The 15741-nt window shown below is 35.0% G+C and overlaps 1 protein-coding gene across 1 annotated transcript in view; it reads right to left on the reverse strand.

The window, feature by feature from the left end:
• Window positions 1–15741, reverse strand: part of LOC130050824 (uncharacterized) — a 56328-nt gene that overhangs the window by 25464 nt on the left and 15123 nt on the right. Inside the window, exon 3 of the mRNA XM_056151599.1 lies at window positions 15370–15549. The gene's annotated coding sequence lies outside the window, so the exon portion shown is untranslated. The remainder of the gene's footprint in view (window positions 1–15369; window positions 15550–15741) is intronic.

Here is a 15741-nt window from a genome sequence, read left to right on the forward strand (position 1 = left end):
CTTTCGATACATTTTATATAGTGATAATATAGAGAATTATTCTGATACATTTTGTATAGAGATAATATAGAGAATTATTCTGATACATTTTGTATATAGAGATAAAATAGAGAATTATTCCGATACATTTTGTGTAGAGATAATATAGAGAATTCTACTGATACATTTTGTGTGAAATAATATAGAGAATTATGACCACTCTTCGTTATTTTTACCATTTTACATGAGAATAATAAACAGTGTGCGTTTTACGTCCCGTCAATAACTTTACACTCATATTGAGACTTCACCAGTGGCAGAAGTCCCACGAATTTAGACTCAGGGCAGTAGTAGTGAAGAAGCTTTTAAGTGCCAATGTCAGTCGTGACACGGGACCTCTGATTTTAAAGTCCATTCTTACATGAATATTCACATTTCATCTGAAAAACCTGCGATCCTAACTTTTAAATGCTGAGATATGCGACGACACCTCTGTCAACGTCTAAATGTCAAAGATTTATTGCCAAAACTTATTATTACCTATTGCATCATAAACGATAAGTTTACAAGTTTTAGTTTTAAGATTTAAATCTTACAGTAGGTTCACAAAAAACAACAAATTCCATGTCATGATTATTTTACTATTAAATTATTGAATGAATGAATATCTATTTAAAACCGTTTTATTCGCTCCGGTGTCTCATATTTATTATCTTCTGCTTTTATAAAATTCAGACAAGTGTTTGATTTGTTTAGATCATTACGGTTTGATATGCTAAGTCAGTTATAGTATATTTCGATATGCTTTTTAGACGTTAACAGAGGTGTTTGTGGACCTTAGTGGGAACGATAGATTGATCATAGATAGCAGAATCATTAAACATATGGAAACAACATTTGAATTCTTCTTTGTTCCCTACAGAATTTATTTATAATCACAATGTCTGAAAGTTATCAAAGTCCGACTCCTTTATCTGACTGTTGAATGTCGTTGTTATTACCATTAATTCTCTCACCATTTTGTTTGTTTGTGCTAAAACCTTTGATCCAGTTTGACATACATGTACAGGGTTTGACACTAAGGCACGTCCGACCGACCGAGTCTACTAGATGATAGTTCCAGTCGGGTAAATTGTCGATTTACTAGTCTGACTGGTCGTGTTGACAAAATAAACAAGAAACTTTATTATAAACAATAATATATTTTATTCTTAACTAAGAAAATCACTGTGAAGAGTTAACAAGGAACATTGAACCGCGTGATGACTTCATCTCTATTTTTAGTTCTAATAAATAGTCGCTGTCGGAAGTGATGTTTTACGAAATTTAGTCGATGTTAATGTGTGTAAAGTTATGTTGCGGATAAATAGATATAAACTGAATTTATTTTCATTTGAAAAAAAAAGACAGTTTATTTTAATTGAAGATAAGAATGCGTCTATAAAATTAATAAATTACATCGTAAACATCCATTTTTCGGTGTCGACACATGTGCGGAGATGTCTCTATATTCAAATACGACTTTTCGTCCTCAAGGAAAGATGTCCCGAGAGATTCAGATTAAAAAGGAATAGGTTGGGAAGAAACAAAGCAGGGCTTATGAAATAGAAATTTTAAAAAGGCGGTTGAGGGCATTTTATTCTAATAAATTGACTAACAAATTTCTGTGCCGGGTAGAATTTAAAGAAACAGAAAATGCGTTTGAAAATAAAAACATCAAATTGAATGACGAGACTAAAGATTTTTTTGAGACAATTAAATATGTTTTAGTTGAAAGTTAACGTTTGTCATTTTAATTAAGTATCTAAATATGGAGAAACAATTTACGTCCCCCTTGTCCCAATGATACTTCATACCAAATTCGAAAAGAATTGGACTGGTAGTTTTCAAGAAGTTAAGGTTAATCGATCCTCGTGTGATGTCATAGGTATTTGCAAAAATCTTTATCAATTTAAAATTTGTGCATGATTGAAATATATCTTTCGGAGGAATTTTAATCACTGCATAAAATAAAAATTTTGGTAAACTATTGATTTTGAAAAAGTTTATATTTTCTGTAGATAATAAATTCTTTCTAATTAAAAAAATGTTGTCAAGGGCAATAACTCCTATGCTGGTATTTCTTCTACTGTATGTCTATTTTACATGATTTCCCTAATATCCACAATTAATTTATACAGATTTATGAATTAACATTTTTTTAAACTGTTGACATTTAAAAGTTTTTATCCATTTTAATTATTCTGTATAACAAAAATGTGTGATTTTCTGATGTTAACATATACTTCCGATTTTTTATGTCTTGACATATTTAAAAATGTGGCAACATACACATTTTCTTTGGTTATTGATTAAATTTATCTATTTTGAATGGATATTAATACAGATTTTGCACTTTTAACCATTAATATTGATAAGTCACATGAGGATCGACCCACCTTAAAAATAAACAATTGTTCATGCACGATGGACGACAACCGATTGCAATACTGACAGGTCACTTGAGTTTAATCTGAACAAAATTTAAATGATTTCCGGATTATTTGTGTTTTAGTCGGCGATATTGGTGACTTTTGTTTCGCAATCGATTAGTAGCAACACAGAGCTCTAAACGACTGACAATCAATCATTGACAACAATCATTTCATCACTAGTCTACATTATGATTTTTCTAAACAAGTGAACAGCATTTACCTTGAAAATTTCAGTTGGGGCGGGGGTGTCATGTGCCAGCTGCACCCCCCCCCCCTAAATCTGCCCCAGATACACATTCAATAAGGAGAAAAGTAGAAGCAAGTGATAATTGTATTTGTTCAGACCTTCAGTGATTATACCTCTGGTGTTTCCAGGGAACGTATTTGCCATACACTTAACGTACAAAAGTCTTTTGTATTCTTCATCTATAGGATTTATATATATAAGATCGCTGACTCTTCCTTAATTTCACTTTTTCATCCAACATATTATATTCAATCGGGGGGTGGGGGTGGGGGGGGGGGGGGGGGTCAGCTAGAGGAAAAGTCTCTTTCACTGGTTACATCAGTTATATAAATGTTTTGAAGCTGTGTGTTTTCAGTTCGCATGGAGCTAGTTATTGAAGGCATGTTTTACACATGTGTACAGGTGTAGTGGGATATTGTGTGAGGATTTTGATTTTATTTCAATGTTACATACATGTACAAATATTAGAATTTTGAACCGATTTGCAAGAAGCGATATAAGACCTCAACATTACACAAAAAATGCATGTAAACGAGCTTTTTGGCCTAGCGTCAATCACAGGAGTCTGACAGCGAGCTCAGTGGTAGTATTTATGCTCATTTCTCATTTATTTCTACTTAATTGATAAAACTGCTGACTCCTAGCTGTGACTTCAATAACACATATATACATATACTAAGTACAAATTTAAGTTTAATCGCGACTTTAAACAATAGACCCATGGACCACATCGCTCACCTGAGGCACCTTGGTTAATATTTAAAGATTTTTCCGATATATTCACTTGTAATACTTTGATCCCTATTGTGGCCCTAACCTACTCTCGGGGGCCATGATTTTTACAATATATATTTTTTTTTAATATATTTTTGTACAAGTACCGAGTTTACATTTATGTATTTTATGAAATTATCGCAAATTGTACATTAATACACGCAACAGTCATACACAAACAAAAGCAAATTTCGTATGTACATTGTGTATACCATTACATGTAGATACATTTAATGCATGGGTATAATATATAAACAATGCATTTGAAAAGGAAAACACTATATAATAGTCTACATGTGTAGTGACATCCAGAATTAACAGGTGTTCATGTATGGCTTCAAACTTTACGAGCTCGATCGTTTGAGAAACCTGTAATTAACAAACACCCCCGAAAGAAGTCAAGATAGATGCAGTAAATAAACAATACGGACGGTATACCCTGTGTCAACACCTTAACACTCCTAACCATATTAAATATTCCTACTTAAATTTTGTGTCATTCATTTGTCACAGCTACATCGACCCAAGGAAATAACCAGTACAAAACTTTCTATTTTTATAATTGATGTGACCATAGATTGTAGTTAGATCGTGCAACATTTGTATATATTTGATGTAGATAAAACTGTTTAATATACTGAACTACCCGTAGAATGTTTAAAGGCTAATGCAGAAACGTACCAGATAAATGATTACATCTTTGCATTAAGGACAAATGTTTACAAAAGTTTCAAATTTGGCAAGAGTAGTAATGACAATGTCTTTCATAAATATAGGCGTAAAAATAGCCATATCAGTTTGACATTCTGACACGTACATACGGTACATTATGTAGCATCGTTTGTTTGTTTTTATTTTTCCGGGTAGGGAGGGGTGACTTGTTTAAAACTCTTGTCAAGCAATGCAAAATAATTATAATAATTTGTGCCTGAACTTGTAAATGCTAAATCGTGAACACAGGAGAAGAGGTTTTCATTACCTGAAACTGCCTTATTTTTTTAACTTGGGTTATATTCGTCTCTCATTTAGTATTGTTTTAACCAAACCTCAAATGAACCTTTCGGCATTCACAGTGGATAACCCTGACATTTTGTACTTCAAAATTAAATTTCTGATATAGTAGGAAAGTATCCTTCCACTCTTACGCACACGTTCAATTTTCATTTTCGCCTTGCTATCAAGATTGGTCCTTTCATTTTGGTGTTCCGAATGACAATGAAAAAACTGAACGATGAACGAACGGTGAGCGCACGCTGAACGCAAAAATATGAACGGAGGGCGCACGGTGAACGAACGGAAAAATGGTAAAGTAGAACGTTTCAGGGACTGTATATTGCTTAATATATACCTAGTTTTTGTAGAAATAAAATAAAATCAAACACTAGTTTAAATTAATCTTTACATTATTGACGTTATATATATTGAACAATTATATTCAAAGCTTCACATTTGACATGTTCCATGAAAAAGGCTTGTATTGACTCCCATTTGGAATGTCTTTTCAAAGTGCCAAACTGTGGTAATTTTTTGTGGTAACTAAAAATATTAACACTCAGGATCAAGAAAATGTAAAAAAAAATTTATAAAAGTATTCTTTCACTTTTAATTTCATTTTTTTTTAAACGGTTGCTAACGTCACATTTTTATGACGGAACACTTACCGGAAAATGAATTGGCAATTAATAAATCTTCTGTTTACTAAATAAGTTATGAAATTATTTAACTACATGGCTCTCTTAATGAAATGTTTAAATGTAATCTATATACATTACATCGAGACCAATGTTTGTTGTGCTTTAATAATGACCCCGAATCTTTTATTTTCTGTCAATGCTAATGTCAGTTCTTGACGGAACTTTTTTTATGCTAATGTTATTGTTTGACGGAACAAAATCTTGCGGAACTTTTTCACAGTGATGTAAATCATGATAGAGTATAAATAGTTTCCCATGATGAGTTTTTATTGCAATAAAATAGTCTTTGAATTCATAAACCGGTAGTTTGACGTACGATTTAGTACAAATAGAATGATTTCTTATGCTAACGTTACATGTTGCTAACATCAGTAATTTTGACAGAAAGTCTATCGCTTGAAGTTTTACGTAAGTCTAGATACCTCATTCACTCAACCTGCCATTCCATTGGAAAATCCCATTACAACGCCCCTTGCAGGGAGAGTTGTAATAATAACAAAGAACCACAACTCTTACAATGGTTTGGTAAAAAAGTACATGCTAATGTCACATTGTGTCGAGTAGAGTTTGACAGAATGATGTTAGACCAAATATCAATGTAATTTCTTAAGTTAAATATTTTGTTTAGAGAAGATAAAATCTGTTCCACACATTAGATTATGACTTTTAATGCTCAATTCCAGAAAAATAATCAAAGCAAATTGTTTTGCAGTACATCTCTATGTACATTAGTGCTAACGTCAATATGTTTGACAGAACGAAAGTTACAAAAACTGCTTACTTTGAAATTACTTTTGTATAATTTGTTTTCATAAATAGGTTGCAATTTTTTAAAATAAAAATCAAGTAAAAGTACATACATTTTGTTACATCTTTTTCGCCCCTTGTTTTCTTATATAAGTTGAAATAAAGTACCTGAGAAGTTGGGTACCACTTCTCACGGGAGTTAATTCTGTCAATTTTTCCTCATATTTTGAACATTCACATACCAAAATAATTTTAACAATTTATGTGTGGCAAAATATTTTTGATTTTATAATTAACTCTAGTCCATTCAAGTTTGTAATTATAAACATTCTTTACTTTTTAAGCATATTTATTTTTAAATACGGAGGGAAAAAAAATTGACGGACATTTTATGCTAATTTGGTGGAATATGTCATTTAGGCATTAACATAGCCAAAACTGCGGCATTAAAACTTCTCTTAATCAACATTTATAAATAATTATCTTTTTCTGAGTGTGGTTATGATCTAACATTATGTAACAGGAAGGGAGAAAATGCAATGGACCAGACTGGGATTCGAACCCGGGCCCCCTGAATCTCTAGTCAGGTGCTCTACCAACTGAACTATCTGGCCACCGGCGATCGAACCCAGCTGACCACTACATTTATATATACCCGGGATAACAATCCTTCGGCATTTTCTTGTGGAGTTGGAAAGAAAAAATACAGTCATACATGTATATCAATATGCTTAAAATTGAATTGACTACAGTAGGCCTATACTTTTTAAATATCAATTTCAAGATGTAAATCTAGATGCAATACATAGTATATTTACTGTCCTGATGTTCTCATTGTAATGTATTTACGGGGGGTGGGGGGTGGGGGGTTGGGGGGGGGTGGGGGGGTGGGGAGTGGGGGTATCCATTTTGGTAATCAGAAAAAAAAATAGTGTAATGTGTTTATGAAAAAAAATGTGTGCGTATTATATCTGACACTACTTCTATAAATCGAACAGTGCATTTAATGTGAACTGAGATATTGCTCAAAGTTTAAAACCAAGTTCAACAAGTCGCATATGACAGTAGTTGACACGACTGATCCGGAATTGAATAAACCGATGGTGTCTCTTCGGTAAGACATCTCAACTACAATAATGCATTCACTGAAGAAATATTGATTGATGCATTAGCTGAAAGATATATCAATTAAATGCATTTATTTTTTGTGCAGAAAACTTGGTTATTTTTTTAGCTACAGACAACTTTTCCCCCAGCCGCGATTTTTTTCCCAAGCGTGTAAGTGACAAAGATGTCGAAGTCCTAATGTATAGATGTTTTGCACACTCGGTGCCGCCATATTTAATTACCTAATTATATATGCGTGTCAAAGGTCATAGGGGAAAAACGACGTAACCATGGACGTAGCCTTTTGACAAATCAACGATGTATGCTTTTCCCCAAAAAGTTTTTAATGATTCATCTCTTATATTATGATAGAATTTGTTTACATAATAGATAAAGAGGACCAAAGGTTTACTTTAGCATATCTTTTATGGAAAAGTTCCTTTCTAGAAATTCTATGAGAAACTATTTATTGGCACTAAAGTTGCTTTTCATACCCATGTTTGAAGATTCCATTTCATAATAAACAATCATTTTTACACTAAAAATCTTAATTCTGAATGGCACAAAAATGTAAAATTTCGATAATAGAGTCTACCCCTTTACCCACTACTGGACCCATTGTATTGTGATGTTTTTAGGGACAGGGGGGTATTCATTATTAATGGTAATTTTACAAAGAAAATAGATTATAATGCATTACAACAAATCACGGCAGTATTATCCAGGCACATCATAGCGTCCCTTATCAAGGGGAGGGGGGTACAAAATATAAATATTGACAACTACTACGATCTATACAGATAATATTTTTAAAAAGGAAATTTTACAAAAAAAAGGGGGGGGGGGGGCGAGATTATACGCACGACGACAAATTTAGAAAATCACTTGTAGTCTATATAGTTAGTGAAAGTCAGGAATAATTCAGGGCTTTTCCAACCCCCTTCTCTCCTTACACTCGTTAAATATACCTCCATCTCTTTACATTCGTCTAATACAAACCCTCCTTTCTTAGAATCGTCAAATTCCCCCTCCTTTTCCTTACACTTGTCTTACATATCCCTTTCTCCTTACACTCGCAAAGAGTAGTCGGTTGTTTAAATCAGACTGCTGAAAATGGATAGACTAACAGTTGGGTATTGGGTGGTGAACCTAAATTGCCTGGTTTATAATTAGTATCCTTATTATTTGCAATAAAGTTTCTAGCTATAATATATATAGGCCTACATATGTTATACCTAAAAGTGAACTTTGAACTGGTCATTTGTCAAAGTTAGAGATAAATTAAATAATTGTGTAGACATCTCGTTGTTTTTTTTAAATTGTCAGAAGCTTATAAGATTTAAAATCATACAAATGAAATATATATCTCACTCTGTCTCATGGGCAAGTAGAAGAAATTTATAATTGGGAAAAGAATATCGTGCGGATAGGAGCTCTAATATAAGCGCGACCGTCGTGCGAATATTGAAAATGATTGGCACGACAATGATGCTGATAGACACTTTAAAAAACAACCAAACAACTCGTAAAACTTAATTCAATCCAAACTTCAAAATCCGTAATTGTGTGAGGGGTGACTTAATTCATAGGTTCAAACTTAATTAATAGGTTCAAACTTAATTACTACTCAGTACTGCATACCACAGAAGAGAGAGAGAAGAGGAGGGGGGTATGCCGATAAATCAAACCACTTTGTCATTTTAAAAGAAAAAAGACAGATTGTCAATAAAATTATTGAACTGTTATCACTTTTCTATGCAATGTACTACTTCACTGGGTTAATTTTAGAGAGCTAATGACTGTAATTCGATAGAAAACATCGCAAGTGAAAGTAGCGAGCAGACACAAACAACCTATACTTCACCAGCTCAAATTAAACAAATGTGAATGAAACATTCTAATCTGCAACTCTTAGTGGTAACTTTAAATTGTATTTTTTACGAATGTTATATTTTTATCATCTTACATGCTTAAACAAAGTATGTCTCAACCGTAAAATGTTGGTGAGCAGCCGTCGTCGTTCGCTGTTAAAGTGATCCCCGGAGTGAGATAAATCGACACTAACACCTGATCACTTGGTTAAATCAATTGTAATAAACAAATCAGCAGAAATTAACAATAAAGGTGACAATTATGCACACTGGCCAAATACACAACTTACACTTTGAGTTCCCGGAATCGAGAGAAAGATTTTGGGGTCCCCGTTTCCGGTAAAAGGGAACAAGGCCCCCTGGCAATTCGCCCCTATACCAATCCAGAAACCCAATTTCACTACACTGTCAAAGGACCCGCATGTAAGATTTTTTTTCCCTATGACCTTTTGACCTAGCATGACGTTAGAGTGTGCAAAACATCTATTAAAGAAGTGTGACAAGTAATAAACCTGGGTTGGATAAAAATTACAATAGTTTTGTAGCCCTCAGTAATCATTTTAAACGTGATTTACCTTTATAAGTAAAATCATTTCATTAATTGAATATTTTTAATGATAATTATAAAGTGATTCGGAACTGGTAATGATCCGGAACTGGGCAAACGGCTGTATATATAAATAATTACCATTATGTAATTACCATATAATTACATAAAAAACATAGTGGATTATGTTTCTTCATGACATCATTGCATTTAAAGATCACTCTTACAGTTTTAGATACACAAACACTGCCATTGTACCCAGTGTCAGGACAACCAGGTATGGGTTGCAATCCTTTAGGTACAGTGCTCCTAAGATCTGGAACTCTTTGCCAAATGAAGCTAGGCATCTTACCACCTTAAATCAATTTAAAAGTTTTATTTCCACTTGGTCTGGCCCCACATGTAAGTGTAAATCATGCAGATCTTAGGTCCATTGTATATGGCTTTATATGTTGCTTCTGCTCTTTTTATCTATGCAGCGTTTATGTGTGTGTCTGCATGGCTCAATAGACCTTTCTTTTCTATTTTCACTTTTTTATTTATTTTTTAGTAAATTCCATCAGCAATGTAATTTTAAATATTTACATGATTAATTTACTACCATCATTATTTTAATTATATTTAAATTATTTTCAAAAACTCTTATAATATACAGCTTTTACTTGAAACAGCAAACATAGCTAATTGGTTTGAAATTTAATGATGCTTTTTATACATATACTCTTGCTTGTAGTATTTTATTTCTTCCTCATAGTTTTATGCTTTCGTATCTGTATATTCTTGTGTATTCTTGCATGAAAGTTTTCTTTTATTTTGTATTCTTTTGTTAATCTGTGATATGTCTGTGTATATGTGTACATGCATGCTATGTGTCTTTGTCCTTGATATACTTGAATGTGATAGTCGGTTAAAAAGCTCTACAGAGCTTGTGTTTGACATGTTGAATGTATATAGTGCCGACTTTAAATAAAATTTACTTTACTTTACTTTACTTTACCAGGGTCTAGATATACGCGTTCCCGTTGCCGGGGTAAGCGTAATGTCGTCTCGGGAAGCATACTTAAAGTGATCAAAGGAAATTCTGAACAAAGGAGACCTGCGTTTGATAATCAACATATTCTTACTTTACCACGTTTAGATACTTTCACTCGTAGTCTTAGTTCCCTCGTCTCTGCTGGCAGTCTTGAGTTTAGCAGTCATGCATTACACACACAAAGAAAAACTGTCAAAGCCAACTAGGCCTATAATCTCAGCCGTGTCGTCTGCTCAACTGCTATGCCTTGATGTGATGTCGCTAATCGCAGCAGCAACGGCTCGAAATTCCCTTCGACAATGGATTTATCGCTTATTTTTGTCTCAAACATCGAACCCGATTATAGATACCACATGTCTTTAAGATTTTAAAACAACACCCTACACAATAGTTTGTTTATTTTTACCTTCAAACAAAGACTAACCCCATATCAAAGTGTTCTTCACATGTTTGCAATCTAATTAAAATTAGATCCTATGATCCGATCATCTATTCTCACCACGGGGGGGGAGGGGGGGGGGGGTGTAAAACAGCCATGCATCATCAATAATAAGAAGAAGCATTTGTGTAGGCACCAAATTTATGGGCCGGAAATTTTTGGGGAAGTGTAACAACTAAATATTTTCAGAAAAGGTGTTCCAACGAACATAGGTAAAAACACTAGAGCATTGACTTGAAATTGTCAACCGATTCTGACAAAAACGTGTACCGACTTATAAGCGGGTCAATGGCAAATTCCTACAAAATAACCTTAAACAAGAGGCCCAGGGGCCTTATAGGTCACCTGAGTATCATGTAACAACCTTCCAATGTTTGAATTAGGTTTGTGTTTAAATATAAGAATTTTACTTTTGGATGGAAGAAACATTGAATAGCTATGTGGTCAGCCCCACCTTTGCACCAGAACCCCTGACCCAGGGGCCATAAATTTCAGTTTTGAAAGAAGCATCCTTGATCATCATTATCATACTATTAGTTTGTCTACTTAATACCCAGCAGCAGAGGAGAAGATTTTCAAAGAAATAAAATGCATTTTCACTATATGATCAATAGGGCCCAACCCTAATACCAGAACCCCTGACCCATGAATTTCACAATTTTGAAAGAGGCATCCTTGCTCATCATAACCATGCTATTGGTTTGTCTACTTAATACCCAAGGACAGAGAAGAAGATTTTCAAAGAAATAATGCATTTTCACTATATGACTTAGAGCCCCACCCTAGCACCAGAACCCCTGATCCAGGGGCCATGAATTTCACAATTTTCAACAAGAGGTACTGTGAGCAATGCTCACTAAGAATACCCCCCGCTTACCCCAATCTCCCAAAGGGTGTTGGTAATAGGTATAAACTACCTCTTTTCTTAGTGTTGCTACTTCGATGTCCAACGTGCATGACCTTTGACCTTTTGACACCAAAATTGATAGGGAACATCTTCATCCCATGGGTAGTCCATATGTATGATATGGTGACGGTAGGTGGAAAGGATAACGCTTTAGAGCCCAGAAACCATATTGCTACTTCAATGTCCAGTGCGCGTGACCTTTGACCTTTTGACACCAAAATCGATAGGGATCATCTTCATCCCATGGGTAGTCCATATATATGATATGGTGACTGTAGGTGGAAAGGATAACGCTTTAGAGCCCGGAAACCATATTGCTACTTCAATAGGGGTGGGACGATACATCGGTGCACCGATGCATCGCGATATTTTTTCTGATGATCTACGTATCGATACACCCACTGAAATAACGATACTTCCATTTAATCCAAAAAAATCCGAACGGAAGAATTCAGTTATTTTACACTCGAAAGTGAAAGTAAAAGTACGATATGATTGTCAAAAATGGCGGCGAAGCAGGACTTCGTCAAATTAGTAATACCAACTGGCGCTAAATCTGCGGTTTGGGATTCATTCGGGCTACCCGTTTATGAGAAAAATGGGGTTCGAACCACAGATAAATCAAAGGTAATCTGTAAAGTTTGTGATATTCAACTGAAATACAATGGGAATACGACGAACATGATGAAGCATCTTAGCAGACATCACCCGTCTGCTATGTTGTCTCCAACATGCGGCGGAACAAAGTCAACCAACATAAAAAAAGAGAATGACACTGATTTGCCACGAGCATCATCATCGGGACAATTACTTTTGACAGACCTGAAGAAACACACAAAATATTCCTCGGATTCGACCCGGGCTAAGGCATAAAACAGAAAAGTTGGGGCGTTTATTGCCAAGGATTTGAGGCCCCTGTCAATTGTCGACAATAAGCATTTCCGAGAGTTTGTCACGGAATTAGACCCAAGGTATTCTTTACCTACCAGAAAGCACTTTTCTGATAAAATAATTCCTCAGCTGTATTGTGAATTTGTTTTTCCCTTATTAAATTTGAAAGTTTGAAACTCTTTTTACAGTCTTTTACTAACATGAAAAGTATCGCGATATATATCGTATCGTGTCTATGGTATCGTGATACGTATCGGATCTGCTTTATGCTGTATCGTCCCACCCCTATACTTCAATGTCCAGTGCGCGTGACCTTTGACCTTTTGACCCCAAAATTGATAGGGAACATCTTCATCCTATGGGTAGTCCATATGTATGATATGGTGACGGTAGGTGGAAAGGATAACGCTTTAGAGCCCGGAAACCATATTGCTACTTCGATGTCCAGTGTGCTTGACCTTTGACCCAAAATCGATAGGGAACATCTTCATCCCATGGGTAGTCCATATATATGATATGGTGATGGTAGGTGGAAAGATATATAGAATATCACACTCTAATGTTGATCTCAGACCTGGGATTGGCACCGAGATCACTCGAGGGGCAATCCCAGGTCGGAGATCAACATTAGAGTGTGATATTGTTTATATCATATACCTAAAACACAACAAGTTGATAAACATTTTTTTAAAAATTGGGGTGGGGGTTGGTTATTGACCCAAACATAAATACATGGTATACTGTACAACGATATTTGACTATTTCATTCCTTCAGTGAGTTTACTTTAATTGTTATGTTTCCAGTACTATTGGCATTGTGAAACATGCTAAAGTCTGGGTTTTGTAGCTTTATTCCATTGCTGGTCACGATAATTGGATGATTAATTATGGACATCCCCTCATGTGGTCTAGAATTAACTGAATTACTGCTTGGCTGAGAAACTCGTCATATCTATCGCTGTGTTGTTCATGTACATGTATATTCTTTTAAGCAGCTCTTAGGGGCTTGTTAATTGATACTAAAATTGGAAATAAGTGAATTATTTTTATTTATTTTTTCGGATTTACCAAACTCGCCCGTTTTCAATATTTCATGTAATTTGTAAGAGTTGTAGAACTTTGCTTACGTGGCGTCATCGTATGAACGGGAATGTTTACAGATCTGATGCTGCTATTTCTTTGCTTAGGGATTGTTACCTTATACTGAAGTAAGTTTTTTTTTTTACCGTTTCCCATCTGTTTAGCATCTATAAGTCGTTGAAATACGTCGGTAAACAATGGTTCTGCTTCTCTCGTTTTATTGCCAAGTCCTCGGGATTTTAGATTTCAGAAATCGTTTTAAACTTTAAAGCAGTTTTCTACATCAAAATTGCCGTAAATTAACACTTTATCTCCATTAGGACCGGGAATTTCTGAAAATGCTTCAGTGTCACACTCCATAATCCTCCTACTGTTTTCTGTCGCCTTGAACATTGATTGCTTTTAAATGAAGTTAAACATGTTATTGTTCTAAATAAACAATTGTTACTTGGGTTACCCCCCTTTGCTTAGATACTCGCTACAATTTAGCGCCGTTTTTGAAAACATTTTTATTTAATTTTTCTGCTTAAATTTAAATTTTGTCGTGGAAGAAAGTATTATGTTTGAAAAAAATTGTGTCTAACATCATTTTTTCATGTAGTTATGTTAGATTTCAAAAGATTAAAGAAGATATAGCCATTTGAAATTTGAGGGCGAGACAGCCCCTTGACAACGGGCCGAGACAGAGATATCTCGGCCCTTAGGGTGAGACAGCCCTACCTACTTGCAGCTGTCTCACCCTAGCCAAGATAGGTGTATCAGGGCTGATACACTACTAGGTATATGATATAATGCTTTAGAGCCCGGAAACCATTGCGTCTACAGACGGACGGACAGACGGACAACCCAATTCCATTATACCCCCCCCACAACTTGTTGCGGGGGATATAAAGAGGCATCCTTGCTCATCATTAACATGCTATTAGTTTGTCTACTTAATACCCAGAGACAGAGAAGAACATTTTCAAAGAATTTCTACATTTTCACTATATGACCAATAGAGCCCCACCCTAACACAAGAACCCCTGCCCCAGGGGCCATGAATTTCACAATTTTGGTAGAGGGCTCAACGCTCATTATAATTATGCCCACAGTTTGGCTTCTTGATGTCCAGGAGTAAAGAAGAAGATTTTTTAAAATTACACTCATTTTGATGGTTTTTGCCCCACCCATCAGCCCCCAGGGGGGCAGGGACCACGAATTTCACAATTTTTGTTCCCCTCCACCCACAGATGCTATATGCCAAAATTGGTTGAAATTGGTTCAGGGGTTTCAGAGAAGAAGCTGAAAATGTTCAAATGTTAACGCACGACGACGGACAAAAACAGATAGCAATAGGTCACCTGAATGATTCAGGTGACCTAAAAATCAGGAAGTCTGATGGGCTTGTAGACTTTTTGTAACCTAAAAATACAACCGACTTATGGGCGGACCGACTTATAGGCGAGTATATACGGTAACTGCAAACTAATTAAAATTAGATGTTAGATCCGATTGCGTGTTCGGGTACATATGTAGGCGAGTACGCGAGCGGATCTAATATCTAATTCTAATTAGATTGATGTAACTATCAACTTACCAGAAGAGAAGTTAGCCGCTATAATGGCCCTTTCTTGCATATAATGGTTGGAATTGGGATCCAGAGGAAGAACGAATTCTTCGTCTGGACCAGTTATCAAAGGAGCTGTCGGAAAATCCGAATGTCCTTACTGTTTCTGTAGGCCATGCGTTATGGAAAACATCGTCGGATACCAGGTATCTGAAGGAGACAGTCAAATGGATACAACTTGGAATAAAAAATAATCTGTCTAAGTTTTCAATGGCTAACGTTCTCATTTATATAAGATAGATTTATCGAGCTTTTTAAAATCTTTTTACATGTTTGATTCAATAGATTTATTTTCAACGTTTCGATTAACCTGCACAAGAAAAATGACTAGTCATGAATTTT

The sequence above is a fragment of the Ostrea edulis genome, chromosome 10, assembly GCF_947568905.1.
Source record: "Ostrea edulis chromosome 10, xbOstEdul1.1, whole genome shotgun sequence".
Classification (NCBI taxonomy): domain Eukaryota; kingdom Metazoa; phylum Mollusca; class Bivalvia; order Ostreida; family Ostreidae; genus Ostrea; species Ostrea edulis.